Below are 20,544 nucleotides of genomic sequence, written 5' to 3' on the forward strand. Positions count from 1 at the left end.
AAAGTTGTTTACAATGCAGAAATGTACAATCCGAAGTCAGGTTCCTTAAGGACGTACTTTGAAAAATAAGTTAACATGACCCGGTACAGCGATGAGCCAGAAGCCACCAGAGACTTATTGTGAGTGCTAAAAGCTAGATTACCCATACATATTAGAGAAAAATTATTTAATGTTACAGACACTGATCTGAAAGAATTTCTGTCTGTAATTGATACTCTGAATTTATGCAAGAGGACGCCAGAAAAAATTCTGATTGATCAGCAATACCAATAGTCCTAATGGAAAAAATTCATGGAATGGAAACAATGGAAATAGGGGCGAAGGTAGTCCAAAGAAATATAAAATTAAAGCATATAGTAACGGAAAATACAATACAAATAATAATAATAATAATAATAATACGCCGGCCATTGTGGCCGAGCGGTTCTAGGCGCTTCAGTCTGGAACCGCGCGACCGCTACGGTCGCAGGTTCGAATCCTGCCTCGGGAAGGGATGTGTGTGATGTCCTTAGGTTAGTTAGGTTTAAGTAGTTCTAAGTTCTAGGGGCCTGATGACCTTAGATGTTAAGTCCCATATTGCTCAGAGCCATTTGAACCAATAATAATAGTACGAATCCATACAACCAAAATTTTGGGTATCCTAATAATAATAACAGTAAACATCAAAAGGCCGAAGAACACCAACAACCGAATGGTAATCAGAGGCAGTACCACAATGAAAATCCAAACAATAACAATAGCAACCGAAAGAGACGAAATGACAACGGGTCAGACAGTCCATATAAAGACAAATCTAAAAATATGCGGGGTGACGGTGAATATTGGCGACAGCCAGGGCCAAGTCATTGGCAGCAGCAGCAAAATTCTATCAGTTCAGGTCAGCCAATAAATTATGTACAGGCTATACCTATACCAAGCAATCAATGTCCATAGTGGTGGGATCCAAGCAGGCCACCTCCAACTGAAAACTCACCAAATGTTAGAATAGTGGAGGTACCTTCAGAAGCAAAACAAAACACTCAGAAGCCAACAAACTAATTTCGGTCCTTGTAGGCCGTCGCCAGGTGACCGAGGCCAACAATGAAGGCAATAGGTCGACGAAACAAAAAATAAACATGATACGGTATTAGGAAGGCAACAGAATCGAAGATGAGCCGGCCGGTGTGGCCAAGCGGTTAAAGGCGCTACAGTCTGGAACCGCGTGGCCACTACGGTCGCAGGTTCGAATCCTGCCTCGGGCATGGATGTGTGTGATGTCCTTAGGTTAGTTAGGTTTAAGTAGTTCTAAGTTATAGGGGACTGATAACCTTAGAAGTTAAGTCCCATAGTGCTCAGAGCCATTTTTGAGAATCGAAGATGAGCTATATCAGGAACCTGCTGTCTCTGAAGCCACAAAGGGAAAATACCCAAGCAAATGTCACCGGAGCTGTAAATGTGTAACAACTACTATTCTGCTTGACACAGGTGCGAATGTATCAGTTATGAATACGCAGTTTTTCAAGAAGGTATCGGAGATCATAAGATTGCCGATTTTGTCTGTTCCAAATTGTAAGGTTATAGGGGCACTGGGAAAAAAGGCACAGAGTATAAAATACCAAACACAGCTGGAAGTTTCCTTGGCAAATGATCGCTTATTATGCACGTTTCTACTAATGAATAACTCAGTACCGGTGTTTTTGGGTCTTGAGTTCCTTCGGGAAAGGGAAGCTGTAATTAATCTCGCCCGTGGGACATGTGCACTTAAGTACCAACAACCACCGATAACATTAATGCTGAATCGGGAGTTCGGTGCGAACCTTCCGCTGATGAGAAAAATGAATCTTTCTGTCAGCAAACAGAAGCTGTTAGTGTTGGGTCATAAGCACCCACAGATGTGTCACAAAAATCGAAATAACGATGCACCCAGCAACGTGAGTGACATCGTCACAACAATAGAAGAGAAAGTACAGGAGGCAACTTGCATTAATGCTTCAGAGGTTAGAAAATCAACAGAATTATTATCCGGATACCTCGAAGTATTCATTGAACGCCCTGGAATCATAAAAGATTACCAATATAATGTGAAATTATATCCGCACAAGACCTATTGCAGAGCATCTTACTCGGTTCCCTGGACAAGGAAAAACAAGTGATGAAAGAAATCCGAAAAGTGGTGGATGGGGCCATTATTGAAACATCTAATTCACCACATAGCAGTCCCCTATTAGCAATAACCAAAGCAGATAAAAGTATACGCTTAGTTCTCAACTCACGAGACATCAATAAGATTATAGCGCCAGTGCGAACGAGACCTGAAAATTTAGACGAACAAATCCAGAAGTTTTTTTGGCAATAAATATCTAACCTCACTGGATTTGCGTTCTTCATTTTGGCAAATCCTCTTATCAGAAGAATCCAGGAATTATACCGCCTTTGTGTTTGGAGGCCGAATCTACCAATTACGTGTTCTTCCCTTTGGATTAAATATTAGTGCTGGTGTGTTCACAGCAGCGTTGGATCACGTACTAGGACCCCAGTTATTAGATCGAGTCACAGCATATGTGGATGACCTATTGCTAGCAAGAGATACCTGGGAAGAGCACCTTGATTTAATACAAAATGTGCTAGACAAGTTTCTAGAAGAGGAGTGACAGTAAATTTGAAGAAATCGAAGTTTGCTAGGGAGGAAATAAAATTCCTTGGTCATGTAAAATCGCCACAAGGTATGAAACCAGATCCTAGCAAAGTGGGGGCAATTGCAAATTTTCCGCACCCACGCACGAAGAAACAACTTAAAAGTTTCATTGGCTTAGCATCTTTCTTCAGAAGATTTTTAACAACTCAACATGAAACTTCCTGGCAGATTAAAACTGTGTGCCGGACCGAGACTCCAACTCGGGACCTTTGCCTTTCTCGGGCAAGTGCTCTACCAACTGAGCTACCCAAGCAAGACTCACGCCCCGTCCTGACAGCTTTGCTTCTGCCAGTACGTCGTCTCCTACCTTGCAAACTTAACAGACGCTCTCCTGCGAACCTTGCAGAACTAGCACTCCTAAAAGAAATTATATTGCGGAGACATGGCTTAGCCACAGCCTGGGGGATGTTTCCAGAATGAGATTTTCACTCTGGAGCGGAGTGTGCGCTGATATGAAACTTCCTGGCAGGTAGGAGACGATGGTACTGGCAGAAGTAAAGCTGTGAGGAAAGGGCGTGAGTCGTGCTTGGGTAGCTCAGTTGGCAGAGCACTTGCCCACGAAAGGCAAAGGTGCCGAGTTCCAATCTCGGTCGGGCACACAGTTTTAATCTGCCAGGAAGTTTCATATCAGCGCACACTCCGCTGCAGAGTGAAAATCTCATTCTAACAACTCAACAGCTTAACAGTGAAGCGTTATTGAGTTTGCTAAAGAAAAATGCACAGTGGTGCTGGACATCCAAATGCAAAGAAGACTTTGACAGTATCAAAGAGGCACTTATCATCAGCACTTTACATCAGCCGGATATGTCAAAGGACTTCTTTATTGGAACACATGCATCAAATTATGGGATCGGAACAGGCCTGTTAAAACAGAAAACATCAACAACAAGCTAGAAGTCAAGATGACTGGATTTGCAAGTAGGATCTTAACCAAATGTGAACGATCCTACACCGTCACCGAACTTGAGGCACTTGCCGTAGTATTTGCCTTTAAAAAAATTTAGATACTATGTCTACAGGATACATGTCAATGTTTTATGTGACCACCAATGTCTGAGTTTCATATTAACATGCAAATTATTGCACGGGCGCTTAGCTCGATGGACTCTCGCCTTGCAAGAGTATCACTTAATTAGACATGTCCGTGGACCAGATAATGTAATTGCCGACGCATTATTTAGGCTACCAAGAGGATTACCACCGTTTGCAGCTCTAATAGAAAGTTCTACAGAATATAAAATTCTACTTATAAAGGACAAAGCTAATAGACAAAAATATTTAGCGTTGTGGAAAAGGCTGTCAAATGTAAAGAAAAGGATCCGATATGGAAGAACATCAGGGACGCATTGTGTCAGCAAGATGATAGTGCTTTCCACCAATATTACCAGTTGAACAATGACATTTTATTTTACAAATCTGACAATCCTAATAGTAGATGGCGAGTGTGCATTCCATCAGACCTGCTTGATGATTTAATTTAATTAACGCATCGGGCATGGGGGCACTTCGGCATTATTAAGTGTACTATAAAGATAAGTCAGAATTGTTATTACCCAGATTTAAAAAGAAGAGTTCAAGAACTTATCAGAACCTGCAAAATATGCAAAAGGCCAAACCGAGCAACATTTGCAGAGATATTGAACTACTCCCTATTATTGCAAAATGTCTGTGGCAGATTGTAGCCATCGATATTGCAGGACCCCTTGCAACTGCCAGAGGAGGAGTGAAATACGTGCTTGCAGTGTATGATTTATTTTCAAAATACGTGAAAATGTACCCACTTTGGACATCGACTGCCAGTAATATTGCAAAAAGATTGACAAACGGTTACCTCAAATCTGTCAGGTGCCCATCGATTGTCATAACAGATAATGGAGAGAAGTGGAAGAACCTTATGGATGGATGTAACATCAAAAATGTTCTAATTTCAAGGTTTTCACCGAGAAGTAACCCGGTTGAAAGAACTTCCAGGAACTCAACCGGTTCACCCGTACGTGCGCCCACAATAGACACACTAAGTGGGTGGAATACCTAAATAGTTTCATGGAAACGTATAATGATTTACCACATATGATAACAGGTTTCACGGCCAGTTAACTAGTGAATTAACAGAAGAATGAAGTGAACGAATGGGTTAATCCAATACCGAAGATCGAAGAGGAACAATTAACTTATCGGAAGAAACTAGATACAGCTCTACAGAATATAAATCGCCAAGCAGAGAACCGCAAGGCGAAGTTTGACAAAAAACTTACTAAAACACAACTATATTGTATCGATGAGGTGATATTGTTGAGGACGCATTCCAAGGCATCGATATCAAGAGAAAAAGTAAAAAATGGCATTTACTGCATGAAGGACCACATAAAATAGCTAATATCCCATATGAGGGGTGCTATATTCTAGAGGATGTCAATACAGGAAAGAGGAAAGGACTGTATTGTCATAAAGACATAAAAAATATTTGCAATAGGAAAACCAATTTAAATGTTGGAATATACAAAGGACCAATCAGAAGTGCACTATTCCATAACTGTAAAAATAATCTTTATCGTAAAATAATTAGCAGTAATGTGATAATATTATGTATGTATTAGTTTATAAGCTTTTATGTCAAGTATTACACTGTAATATTCTTGAATTATTTGAACAAGGAGTAGAGAATCTCCGTAATAAATGTATTTTTATTCTAAAAGGGATCAATAACTTGATAAAAGTTCGCTTGAGTGTTATTGCATTAAATGTGAGGAATTTTACCTTCCTATACGTAGGATAGAAATGATTAAAATGCTTAAATAATATATTTGTATTTGTTCATGTGTAAGAATGGATATAACAAAAATATCTTCATAAGATTGAGTCACGTAGTCCCACACACGTAGCGAGTGGTGGAGGTGTGTGCAAAAAAAAAAAAAAAAAAAAAAAAAAAAAAAAAAAAAAAAAAAAAAAAAAAAATAAAACCAACCTACTTTCACCACTAGTGAAGCGAAATCTGAATGTGTACTGATTTACGTACACGGTTTCATTACGAAGTCATATAAAATGCTCTTATGAGCAACATTCCGGTTAGATAAACCGAACATGGACATCTGTCCCAAAAACATGGTAAATAACAATCCCCCCCAAAAAAATAGAAATATATGTATCTGTAATAAAAATTTATATGCACTGTTATCTGGACAGTTCAGTAATGATCTCATGGTCAAGATTATGTAGCAGATTCTTAAAGTTTTATATTGTCTCATGTTTATGTGAAAGTGTAAAATTTTACATTTTGTTATTCAGTCATGATAATATGAACGTATGCGCAAGTGTACCAGACCTCATTACTTGAAAAGTGTCATTTGCATATAGATTATCTGTTAAGTACTGTGGAAAATTACTGACAGCAATCAGAAACAGTGAAACGTGTCTCGCAGGAACTAGTGGACGAGTGAAGAACTGTCATTTATATTGTGAATAATGATGAACAGTGATAAAAACTGTGATATGTAATCTTATGAAAGCTCTTGTTAGCAGCAATGCTATGAACGTTGAGTATTGTTGACTGTATTAATAATTAACTTGAACTGATGACTTTTAGTAGTTTGATACGAAGCGTCTTCGCGTGCCAAATTTAATGTGACAGACTGTACAGCAAGCCGCGCCGCAAAACAATAATGCAACGTTCGCTACGCAGCGCGTCACGAAAATATTTACATTCCGCCAAAGTAAATGAAGCACACTACGGACACTTGTATGATGAACGGTGCAGTGTTCAAAATGTGTATATTGTGATAAACTTACATGTGAATCACTAGAGCAGGCTGGTGTGGATGAGTGGTTCTAGGCGCTACAGTCTGGAACCGCGCGACCGCTACGGTAGCAGGTTCGAATCCTGCCTCGGGCATGGATGTGTGTGATGTCCTTAGGTTAGTTAGGTTTAAGTAGTTGTAAGTTCTAGGGGACTGATGACCTCAGAAGTTAAGTCTCATAGTGCTCAGAGCCATTTGAACCATTTGAATCACTACATTGTGTTGAACAGTGTCAATTACAGAACGTACTCCAAAAACAGTCTAATTCCACCCGTGTGAATGCGAGTGAAAAGGACACTAATAAACTTTTCCACAGGATGAGAATAATAATTATCTTGTCACGGATGCTTATATTTTGACATTTCATGTACCCGTCTTAAACTGAGGGACGTGGGAAAGGAGAAGCAAGACCTGCTGCAGCGCGACTTCTAGCTAGCAGCAGGTCCAAACCACGATGCTGCCGACTGCAGCCGACGCCCCAACGACTCGGCCGGGGGCGGTCCAGCAGCAGCCACTACCTGTCTGCGTTGCAACGGCTCAACACGGGGGCGGTCTTACGACGTCAGCGGCAAATTGTTATGACATTTGACAAATGAGTGACATTAACTTTGGAAATTTTATGATATACCACCATGAAAAACATTCATTATCTCAGATGCTTACAATAGAGTCATAAATTTGAATTTTCCAGCATATTTTATTACATTCATGCCAAGCCTGACTGTTAAAAGTAGATGGCTGTATTTTCTTGACGCCCCTTGGACGGTTTTATTCCCGGTTTTCCGAGTCCAGTGACCCCAAATGGGGGTGGGGGATAAGTTAATCCGGAAAATATCCGCAGCAGCTTCCAAGATAGTACAGTCACTCGATTCAACTATAATGTTATCATGTGTACAATAACATTGAAAGAGAGGAGATTATGCCTCTAACAGTTATAAAAATTATCTATCCGACATATAGAAAATCAGTGAAATAAAAGAAAACGATGATAAACATTAATTATTTACATAATATTTTATTATGTAGTTAGACATATCGATGTGTGTCATACAAAGACAATGATAATTGTAAATTCCTTTTATGATCTGCATCGTCTTCCTTTGTTTTTAGCTTTTTTTGGTTGGTTTTTGTAGGTTGCGGACGCAACTTAGGTCTGTTAAGAAATTGTAATTATTTGTTAATTATTACTTGAGAATAGAGTTCATTATCATTATAAATATGAGCGAATAATTATTTGTAACTTTAATTCCTCTCTCAATAAGCATTATCTGTGTTAATTATTTCTATCCGCTGCAAGGAGCGCAGCCATTGATGATAGCGATTTGTATCCCATTTTTATCTGTGTCTCTTACGCAAGTATCAAAGGTTTGCTTGATGAAAATTAGTCTAAATAGTGCACAATATAAAAGTAAAGGCATTAGTTCAGATACTTATCCTGTTAAAAGGAAATTTGCTCTAACAATAGAAAGTCTCTGTCAATTGTCTGCGGCCATCTTAACAATTATCTCAGCGGCAAATTCAAATTACGAAACGCTGCAGACACAAATGCCGAAGGTAATAAAACTGTGTAAAAATAAATGTGCACCGGTGATCCCGAACTCATTTTAATGAAAATTATTCGAATCAGATTGGTTCTTTAAAAACAGTGCTCATAGCACGATCCATATAACAAACTTTTTCTTGCTGATGTATGGAGCCGAAATTAATTACGCACGAGTTGCGAAGAATATTGTTTCAGGTAACATACGTCAGTGTTGTGCGCAGCTGATATTCGGCGATTTTAATGATCATTTTGCTGAAGACAACTGTTTCCATCATAATCAATAGTTGTATAGAATCTGTTGTATGAACTGTGATTTAGTGACATTTACGCAACTTACAGACAACACTATAACAAAACGTTAACTTGGATTTCTTTAGCAACTTGACCAAATCTTTAGCCGGGAGAAAAAATTATTTTGTAATTACTCACTGTAATGAAATTTCATTTACAAATTAGTTAAATACCAAACCACTGAATAACACATCGAACGCCACACGCAGACGACAGAGAACCGGGTTTGGCTCACACCGTGTGACACAATCAGCATCTGGAGCGCGCACAGAATTCCAGTGTTGCAGAAGGCGGGATGCCGGTCGTAACACATCGCCACACCGAGCCAGGCCATAATCAAGGAGAGCAAACGGCACAGTATGACAGCCCCCCAATGCGTCATTCTTTGAGACTTGCAACATGGCGTTATCCATTGTCTGTCTCTCCACAGCGTCCTAGCACTGACGGAAAGTGCGAAGGCACATAACAATTGACAATAAAATCAGAAAGCTCAAGAGGTTCACACAGTTGTACGAGATTTGCTCTCAGTTTAATATGAACGATCCTACATTGGCCAACGAAAACAGCCAGAACAAACTGCTTCTCACTCACCGCCCTGCACTGTGTGAGGCGTTGACTGCTATGTAATGAGGTCGAAGTCAGGAACTGGCGGTACTTGTGACTATGTGTTTCGAGCGTCGCTCCACCTTCTGCAGCGTTGGCACTCTTTGCGTGCTCCGGATACTGACGCATGGTATGAGCCAAGTAATAACTTTTAAAAATTAATATGCGCACCCTGGAATGGGATAATATCTATGTCTAAAGAAAAATACCCAGGTACGGATGAGCTGAATACAGATATGGTACAGGCAGCAGGCGTCCAGGGCCTACAGTGACTGCATGCATAGAGTACTCTATGTAGTGGGGAAAAAGTTGGCTGTAGACTAAGGCTGTCATAACTGCTCTGCTTAAGAAAGGCAGAAGCCTACTAGTTATAGAGGAATAGCCCGCAGTCGCAGGGGCTGAAAATGCTAGAGAAGATCATAGAGCGTAGATTGAGAACGAGCATAGAACCGCAACTGGAAGATGAGCAAAAAATGGTTCAAATGGCTCTGAGTACTATAGGACTTAACTTCTGTGGTCGTCAGACCCATAGAACTTAGAACTACTTAAACCTAACTAACCTAAGGACATATCACACATCCATGCCCGAGGCAGGATTGGAACCTGCGACAGTAGCGGTAGCGCGGTTCCAGACTGTAGTGCCTAGAACCGCTCGGCCATCCTAGCCGGCGAAGATGAACAGTATGGCTTCAGAAATAAGAGTGGATTTAATTTTTTAGTACCCACATGCTGATGGAAAAGTTCTAGGAGAAAGGCAAGAACCTGTTAATAATCTTCTTAGACGTCAGACAAGCATTTGTTAATGTTGCAAGGGAGAGAATCTGGAAGTGCCTGTGAAAAAGGACTGTGCCTGATGGAATGGTAAAGAATACACAGATGCTATAACAAAACTGTGCTGCTGTGTACGAGTTGGAGAGGGACGATCTTCATAGTTTCAGACGAAGAATGGACTACAGTAAGGCTGTGTACTTGTCTCACTAGTAAAAGAAGAAGAATTCATTTCAACGCCTCACGACTCTGACGAGCAAATTAAAAATAGTAGTATTCTCAATATATATATATATATATATATATATATATATATATATATATATATATATACATATATATGCACAATAAACATTTAGTAATACGATTATTGTAAGGGAGCTACGAGGAGCGTTCAATGAGTCTTCTTTCTTCTTTCGCCGACGCCATAGTCCCGCTGCGATCGCAGGGTCGGCGTGATTACAACTAATTTGGCAATGTTAGTTGTAGGGATGGCCAGATGCGCTTCCTGCCGCCACCCCGTACCCCCCAGGACGGAATCAGTGTACCCCAACTGTCTGCATCTAGTGTAAATCGTGAAATAGTGCGGACGTGTTTCAAATGTCTGCGACGCGTCTAACTGAGGTGGAATGTGGGAACCAGCCCGGCATTCACCTTGCAGGATGTGGAAAACCGCCTGAAAACCGCATCCAGGCTGGGCGGCACACTGGCGCTCGTCGTTAATCCGCCGGCACGCCTACCCGAGTCTGGGAAGCAGCGCGTTAGCGCTCTCGCCTACTCTGGCGGTCGAGGAGCGTTGAATGAGTATTTCAACATTTTTTTTCTCAGCCCTTTTCGGTTGTAAAACGCGGAATTTGTTGGGACATCAAGAAATATTCCCGCTTCAGCCTCTACATTTTCATGAAGTTCTGACAGGTGGCGGCACTATACGCAGCCTTCAAAATGGCTTCTGTGACGGAGATGGGTTCCACGAAGTCCTTTAGTTTCTTTTCGAGGAAAACCAGACATCGCAGAGATTCATAGGTATTTGCAGAATAGCTATGGAAACCAGACAGTGAATGAAAACACGTTTTAAATGCCAATAAAATTCACCAACAGCTGTAAACTTTAAGTTATTGTTTTTTATTCTGAAAGTAGCTAGTCCAATGAAGGATGCACACCACGGGATGCAGTACGTGGATGACGGGGAGGTTATTGATGCAGCAAGACATTGGCTTCAATGTCGACCACTAGAGTGGAACCATGCACGTGTACAAAGCCTGCCGGTAAAATGCTGTAAGTCCGTCACGCTGAATGGAGACTATGTTCAGAAATAGGGTTTTATATCCAAAAGAGTGGGGAATAATATGGTGTATTGGAACCGCCAACCAGCATTCAGAAAAAAAAATGTTGCTTTACTTATTGAACAGTGCTCGTGTTACTATTTATTTTCCGCAAACATGAACTCATTGTACACATATACTTGTGTGTGAAGTAAGCTTTCCTGTCAAACAAATGTAAGTGTAAATACAGAAGTGAGCACCATACGATAATTTCTGGCGAATTCCAACAGTACAAAAACTGTAGATAACCTCTGCAAAGCACTTAAAGACGCTACATTGTTGCATGTAAACCGTAAGGCAAATAATTACCAACATAGATGTAAGCCATCCAACATACAACTGTATAATTTTATACAAGAAATTTTATCATCATTAATATTGCACGAACACTTGAAAATGATGCAGTACCCAAAACGAAACTCGTCGTGTATCAGTAACGAGTTGATTAAGTAAATGTGCAGCAGAAACTTTGATAAATATATACTACGTCTTCCCCCAACCTAATGAACGTTGTGGGTCCATCAGAAAAGAAACTGTTGAGAATGTAATTGTTGTATATGAGCAACAGTATTGGTCCCAAATGCTATTCTATATTAACTTACTTTGGTTCTGGTATGTTATTGACTAAAAGTTTACCTCTATTGTGGCCTACTTCCACTGTGGAGTCATAGAGATGGGGGAAACACTGTAGCACAACTGAGTTATTTCGAATCCCCGCCATTTCCTTTAATTTCCCACATTTACACATGGGACAATTGGCCTAAGATTTCAGAGGAGCGAGGAGAAATTTGGCAACAAATCATGACGTCATCGATGACACCAGAGGAGCTGGAGAAGGGCAGAGTAGAAATCCAGCAAGAATGAAGACTGTGCTTGGAATGACACAACTCCACTACTCACGATCATTTTTGGTTGAGATAGTGAGTAATTTGGACAGCACATGTTTCATTTATGACGTATTAAGCTGTACACTAATTTCGAGTTCGCCGGAGATTCGAGTCCTCCCTCGGGCATGTGTGTGTGTGTTGTTATTAGCATAAGTTAGTTTAAGCAGCGTGTAAGTCTAGTGACCGATGACCTAACCAGTTTGGTCCCTTAGGAATTCACACACATTTTAACTTCGAGTTCTGAGCGTCTTTCTCTTTCAAAAAATGCAAGACTGTAGCTTGCCTGCCTCAATAAAAGCAGACCATGTTCTCCGTATCTGTCATCCATTGATAACACCTGGTTGTACTACGATCGGTGAACTCCAGCACAGAGCTGAAGCAGTATAAAACGACGTAGCCCAACTCCAGCTACGATCGAATTGATAGTCCGGTTGGAGCCGTTGACACCGTCAGATGTTCAAATGGTTCAAATGACTCTGAGCACTATGGGACTTAACATCTGAGGTCACCAGTCCCCTAGAACTTAGAAAAAAATGGTTCAAATGGCTCTGAGCACTATGGGACTCAACATCTTAGGTCATAAGTCCCCTGGAACTTAGAACTACTTAAACCTAACTAACCTAAGGACATCACACACATCCATGCCCGGGGCAGGATTCGAACCTGCGACCGTAGCAGTCGCGCGATTCCGGACTGAAGCGCCTGACAGAAGTGGATGCTGTGCATGTTACATATATCGTCCAGAACACCTGTAAATCGACGCCATGCTTAACCATCCATTTTTCCTACAAGACTGTATCCGCACAAAAATAAGTAAAATTGCATTTACATCTACACATACATACATACCCCGCAAGCCACCGTACGTTCGCTTCCTTTCCTGTTCCACTCGCTGATAAAGGAAGGGAAAAACGACTGTCTATATGTCTCCGTATTAGTCCTAATTTCTCGTATGTTATGTTCCTGATTCTTGTGCGAAATGCATGTCACCTTCACTCCAGGGATTCCCGTTTGTGTTCCGATGCATTTACGTAACACTTGCGTGTTGTTCGAACCTACCCATAACAAATATAGTAGGTCGCCTCTGAATTGCTTCGATTCCTTCTTTAATACGACCTGCTGAGCATCCCAAATATTTGAGCAGTACTCAAGAATAGGTTGCACTACAGTTCTATATGCTATTTCTTTACAGACGAACCACACTTTACTAAAATTCTCCCAACAAACCGAACTCGACTATTCGCCTTTCCTATCACAATCCTCTAATACTTGTTCCATTTCATACCACTTTGCAGCGTTAGGCCCAGATATTTAAACTAAGTGACTGTGTCAAGCAGGACACTACCAATGCTGTAATTTTGTCAAAGTCACCTTTTGTCATCCTATAGCTTGAACGCCTTCCCGAATACCACGGTGAATATGAAAAACAGCAAGATCAAAAGTTAGAAAAAAATCATTTCCATACCTACCTACTTCAAGAATCGGAGGGAGAAAAGCAACGGAGACAATAGCCTGACAAGCAGCTGTCAAGGGAAAACGAAGATCTACCCAGCCTACTGTAAAATTAGGTAAAAAGGGATTCTAAAAGCAAATTCACTCTGTTAAATCTCAAAAATTATCCAAGGTTGTTATTTCTGTAGTAAATTGACCCATATTGTCCGATACGGTCGTGAAAAGTTACATTTTCAATACTGCATTAAAAACACTTTCTTTTGGCGACTTAGAAAACTTTAATAGAAATTTGTTCACATAGAAATAAATTTTCTTTTGGCAATTTTACTTCGGATCGAAAATCAGGGGTAGTCTCATTCACGAGTTCCTATCCCCCTAAACTTTAAAAAATAAACTACCTACCAAAAAACCAAATTTACTACAGAATTGGCGACCGTGACAGGACACGAATATGAGAATGTGTAAAATTTTATAAAAATTGTAGACTTAAAAAAAGTATTTATTGATTCTGTTTTTGTCATTGTTAACATAACGTCAATTTCTGTTACATGTAACAACTTCAAAATTGAGTGCAACATTTCTGGATAAGCAATTCACATCATATAAAAGGAAAATTAGTAATATATTAAAAAATGAGACGGAAAAAACGGTGAAAGAAGTACATAAGTGCATTCTTATCAGCAAACAATCAGAAGACACCAATGGTGAGTGATAAAATGCAAATTCATACTGCTTCTTTACGCAAGTCGTAACATCTTGTAGTTCATACTTTGCCGCCTATATCTATCGCTTACGCTGCAATTGTGTGGTTGGAGAATGCGTGTGACGTAAGCCGAATTGTCAAAGAGCATTGTCTTTACGTACCCAGTGTTAGAGCACGCTTGGCGGAATACGCGAGTGCAGTGAAGTTTTGTAACACCTAAATTCACATTTTTGACAAATCTGAAAGTGAAAAACATCATTTGTAGTGCAAAATTTGTGTATTCGTAAAAAATCTTAACATCAATAATATCGCAATTGTCGAGTAACGATTCGGAAGCCATGTTGCGCACTACAGGTGACGTCACAGGCCACGTCAACGAACGTGTTGATATGGACACAGCTGACCTACATTTAAACAACATGACAGACGCGACAGTCAATATTACTGATTTGAACATACAAAGTATGGAAGTGTGTAGTGTTGACAAAGATACGCAACCGATTAACACAGCTTCGGACACGTTAAGTTCTGGTAGTAGCCGTAACGGGCTTGGCCCAGAAACTTACGATAGTCCCAACACAATAAGGAAAATAATTTACGTACCGAACAGAGATCAAACACAAACACAAATTTCGAGTGCATGTGAATTGCAGAACACTCAACCTGTAACTTCACAACCCGACACAACGCATTCTGCACAGCAATTAGGCGATGTAGCAGGAAATGGAGCGTTTGCGGCCTTGCTCACTTTCCTAGGAGACAGACTCGCACAGATCACACAAAAGATAGACGAATCGAGCGAGGAAACTAGGTATGACTTAACACAGAAAATGGATGAAACGAATAGGGACTTAACACGGTTAAATCAGAAGGTAGAAGAATCAAAGAGGGATATGACGCAGCAGATAAGAGGGGTAAAAGACGAAGTACAGAGCCTCACAGTGCAGTTAAAACACCTCACTGTGGAGCATAATGAATTTAAGAACCAATTAGGTACACTACATCAACAACAAGAACAATTACAGTCATCACAGAACAAACTGATAACTGACGTAGGAAACATGAAAACCGAAGTAAACAGTATACAGGAGAATTACGGAAACATTCCAACAGAGGTTACAAAACTGTCAGATCGAATAGGATCACTAGAATTAGAGCAAAAACAGATCAAGGAAGATCTAAGCTTAGTAAAGGAAAGTGTAGAAGACAATACAATGGCACAAAAGGTGGTGCATGAATACGGCACATGCCTTACAGGTTTCGAAAGACATCTAGCTGAAAAGGAGACAGAAATAGTTGACAGAGTAACGAAACAGGTTAAGACTGCCCTAGAGCAAACCAAACAAACATCTGTAGATACAAACACACAAACAGAAACACCTAGAACCGTCACTACTGACACTGCTATAAGCAAACCACCAAGCATTGAATTTGGTAATGAAAAGAGTATTGTACGAGTACAAGATCAGGTACAGCAACGGTACACACCACAAGCGAAAAATAGAACTTCACCGGCTGTTAGCTGTTTACACAACATGCCGTCAAGTAGCAATTATACACCGCACTGCTCGTGTAGTCATTCCTCACCACCACATGCAACTTTCATAGACAAAAGCTTACTGAAGTACAGGCAGTTCCAGGTATTTTCTGCGGAAAATAAAAAAGTTCACCCTGTCGTCTTCCTCAAATCATCCAAAAACATTTTGCCACATTATTGGAGTGAGGAGCAGAAAATACAGTATGTCATTGGGTACATACAAGGAGAAGCTGCCCTATGGGCGAATGAAATTGCAGAATACTGCCACACCTATTCAGACTTCGAAAATGCATTCCTAGGCAAATTTTGGTCCCAGGGAATTCAGGAACGATTGCGGAAAGAGGTATTCCACCCTGAACCATTCAATCCAAAAAGCGGAGGATTACGTAAATATTTCGAAAAATATCTAAATAAAACTCGATATTGGGATAAAGCCATATCTTACGTTGATGTTTTGGAAATTCTTAAAGAGAAGTTACCAATCAACTATCAGAGAAAGAATCGCCACAGTACCGGCAGATAATGTTGACTATTTTCTATCAGTACTGGACACCTTTGACCTAATTCACGAGGACGGTCAGAGGCAGAACAGCAACAACAGCAATAACAGTAACCGCAACGGCAATAACCGTAACAGTAATTACAATCACAATAATAATAATACACCCGGCGGGCAAACACAACAACTTAACTACCCGCGGGGGCAGAATGGTCAAACATATGGAAACAAACCGTGGAACCGCAGGGAAAACAGATACAATCCCGGGTATCAAAACGGCAGAAATAGGAACGGGGCAGATTTCAGCCAAATCCACATTGGCAAAATAATAACACACAGAACAATAACAGAAACAACACTTTCGGAAACGGGCGAGCCACATATCCAGCAACTGGCAATGCGTGGCAAGTGCAAACGCCAAGTGTAAATATTATTGAATTGAATGACGACAACAACACAGCCAGTACACCCGTACTAGCTAACGGCAGCGTTGCCAACATCGCGGAAAACAGCACGCGACACTGCTCACCCTCGCAGCAGTAGTCGACAGCGGAGTAGGGGGCAATAACACGAAAACAATAAACCTTATCAGATATGGCATGGACACGGAGATGGAGGAAGATTTGTGTTTTGACGAAACAATTTGTACACATCGACAAGAATATGAGGTACAAGCGTTGGTTGATGGGACACTAGGAGGCGTACCTGTGAAAATTGTTATGGACACAGGCGCATCCGTGAATGTAATGTCAACCAGCTTGTTCGAACAGATTAACAAGACAACAGTATTGCCTACCTTTCCAGTGCAGAATTGCAAAATATTAAGTGCTATGGGGAATAAGTCAAAGGGAGTTAAAATAGAGACACTAGCACCTGTTACACCGGCGAACATAGAAATAAAATGCTCATTTTTAGTAGTTGAAAAGCTCATAGTAAACTGTATCCTAGGAATGGAATTTTTCAGACAACACCAAGTTACACTGGACATAGCCATAGGTAAATGCACATTTCAGTTTGAGGGAAAGGTATTTTCTGTGGACATGATAAGAACACCTGCAATGCATAGTATATATTGTCATTTGGTTAATCTCGAGCTAACACTACCCAAAATTCTATTTACAAATCAACAGCAACACTATCCTGGAGGTGACACAGAACATGTGAGCATACAAGAAATTATAGAGAAGGTACATGAGTGCAACAGCTTAACACCTGAGCAACAACGTGAACTTTGTGATGTACTGTGTACACATAAACAAGTATTTAGTAAAAGACCAGGAGTAGTGAAGGATTACGTGTACAGAATGGACGTTAAACCACATGAAACCTTTTTCCATTCTTCCAAGAGGGAGGCAGTAAACAAAGAGATAGAACGAATGCTGAAATGGAAAATTATAGAGCCATCTCAGTCACCTTACTGCAGTCCCCTCTTGTCAGTTACCAAATCTGACGGTACAGTAAGACTTGTTTTGGATGCTAGAGCCATCAATAAAATTATTATCCCGGTAAGAACAAAACCAGGTAAGTTGGACGAGCAACTACTAATGCTTTATGGTGTAAAGTTTCTATCAACCATCGATCTGAAAGCATCGTACTGGCAAATAGTAATGCATGTAGATAACCGTAAATACACAGTATTTGTATGCGATGGGAGAAGCTATCAATTTTGTGTGGTACCTTTTGGCCTGAATGTCAGCGCAGGAGTATTTATAGCAGTTTTGGATCAAGTACTTGGGCCTGAATTACGTAGTCGTGTAACAGTATATGTAGATGATTTACTCATTGCTACAGCCACTTGGAGAGAACATTTAGATTTACCAAACAAAGTGTTAAAAAATTTTCAGAGTATGGAGTTACTGTAAATCTTAAAAAGTCCAAATTTGCCAGGCAGGAAGTGAAATTTTTGGGCCACATCTTCTCTGAGGAAGGAATAAGACCAGACACAAGTAAAATTGATGCAACCAGGAATTGTCCTACTCCTCAAACAAAGAAACAGCTTAAGGCATTTCTAGGATTAGCATAATTCTTTAGGAAGTTTATGCCACACCAAATTTTAAATAGTGAAGCTCTGTTAAACCTATTGAGAAAAAACAACACATGGATTTGGACACAGGAATGTCAGAAAGATTTTGATGCTATCAAACAAGCTTTAGTAAATGCAGACTTATTACATCACCCAGATATGACACAGGATTTCTGTTTAGCCACTGAAGCAAGTTTTCAAAGCCTTGGTGCTAGCTTGTTTCAGATACGTTTAATGGACAACACACCAACTGTATGTATTATAAGCTTTGCTAGCAGGACAATAACTGAATGTGAAAGGTCATACTCAGTCACTGAATTAGAAGCACTAGCTGTTGTATGGGCATTCAGGAAATTTAGATACTATCTGTGGGATAATCGCACTAAAGTCTTCTGTGACCACCAAGCTTTATCATTTCTATTGACATGCAGACTATTACATGCCAGGTTAGCTCGTTGGTGTCTGTACCTGCAAGAATTTCAATTCGAAATAGTCCATATGGATGGAAAGCAAAACGTTATAGCTGATGCTTTGTCGAGGTTACCTCAAAATTTAACAGAATTTACAGAACTTACAGAACAGACAACAGACTTTAGAATCCTATTAATGTATGATGGTACTTACAGGCCATATTATCTAAAACTTTGCAAAAATATGAAATTCCTGCAAGAGAAAGACCCACGATGAAAGTCAGTAAAAGAACAACTAATTAAGGGAGAGAACAACAAGATCTCTACACACTACTGTTTATCTGAAGGAGTTTTGTTTTATAGGCGTACACCCACTTCAAGGCATTGGTGTGTATGCATACCTGAAGACTCTGTGGAGAACTTTATACAATACACTCATTGGGTTTGGGGGCACTATGGTGTTTCCAAATGCATGAGTAAGATATCCACTTATTGCTACTTTCCAAACATGCATAGGCACATGCAACAAGTACTTAGATATTGCACCATTTGTCAAAAGGTAAAACACGACAACAAGGACACAAGAACAGAGTTACATCCTATAATACCAGAGAGGCCTTTATCAATAGTAGCTTTAGATGCTGCAGGACTCTTACCCACATCAAAAGGAGGAACTAAGTATGTGATTGCATTATATGATGTATAAACAAAATATTTGAAATTGTTTGCCACAAAAACTGTTACCTCACAACCCATCATTAAGAGAATCAAAGAAGATTAGATTACACGAGTGGGCAAACCACAGGCAATTCTTACTGATAACGCAACGACTTTCACGAGCCACAGATGGAAGAGTTTTATGACAGAACAAAACATAAGACATATACTCATTTCATGATTTCACCCAGAAGCAAATCCGGTGGAACGAGTATTCAAAGAATGGAACAGGTTCATCAGAACATACATCCCACATAAACAGACTAAATGGTTAGAATACCTTACACCATTCGAAGAAATTTTTAACAATCTACCACATACATCTACAGGCTATACACCAGCCAAACTAATGTTTTCTCAACAAGAAAGAAATGAATGGATCAACCCTTTACCTAAGTTAACCAATCATGAAGTTACTTTGGAAGAAAAGATCAGAGAAGCACTAGTACACTTAAAAGAACAGGGTCAAAATAGAAGGACAGCATTTGACAAAAGACACAGAAACAAAACAGAACACAGGGTAGGAGAGGAGGTACTACTTAGGACACACCCTAAGTCTACCAAGGTTAAGAAACTGAACAAAAAATGGCAGATGCTTTATGCTGGTCCATTTAAATTGAGTAAAACTCCACACCCTGGAGCATACTTGCTAAGCTACCCAAAAACTGGGAAAATAAAGGGATTATATCCACATAAAGATTTAAGGAAGTATTTAAGACACACACCTAGTATGAGAGAGAAAGAATAATCTGATTTGGAAGCTATGACAATATCATGGAAAAGACACATGTGTAAATAGTAAACTTTACTTTAGGCAATAAGTTACATTTAAGTAAGAAACTAGACTAAATAAGGTATTGTAGAGAACAGGTGGAATAGTGGAGTGCTCGAGACACACACTACATGTTCTAAACACTTCATGTACATAACAAGTCAAGGTTAGACAGTAAGTTCACACTATGTACAGCCAAAAATAGGAATAAGGAAAGCTATGTACAAAAGATGGATGACAAATTACAAGAGAAAGGAAAACCCACCACCATAACACTAAAGCTATAGCTATGAACATGATATACAATATTTACAAAACCCACCTTAATTCTGTGTAAAAGGCAGACAGTAAGAGAAGGGAAAACACTTAACACTGAAAACAAATGTCATCTCAAGCTAACATTATACACAAACACGTGCAAGGTAAAGCCTAGGCAAACTGAAGCAATATTAAGCACAGATTACAGTAAATGAGAGGAAAAAGCAGAAACTATATAGTATACACTACTTTTCTTTCAGATGGAAGTGCCAAGCAAGTAAGGAACAATAT

This window comes from Schistocerca piceifrons, chromosome 5 (genome assembly GCF_021461385.2).
Source record: "Schistocerca piceifrons isolate TAMUIC-IGC-003096 chromosome 5, iqSchPice1.1, whole genome shotgun sequence".
NCBI classification, from domain to species: domain Eukaryota; kingdom Metazoa; phylum Arthropoda; class Insecta; order Orthoptera; family Acrididae; genus Schistocerca; species Schistocerca piceifrons.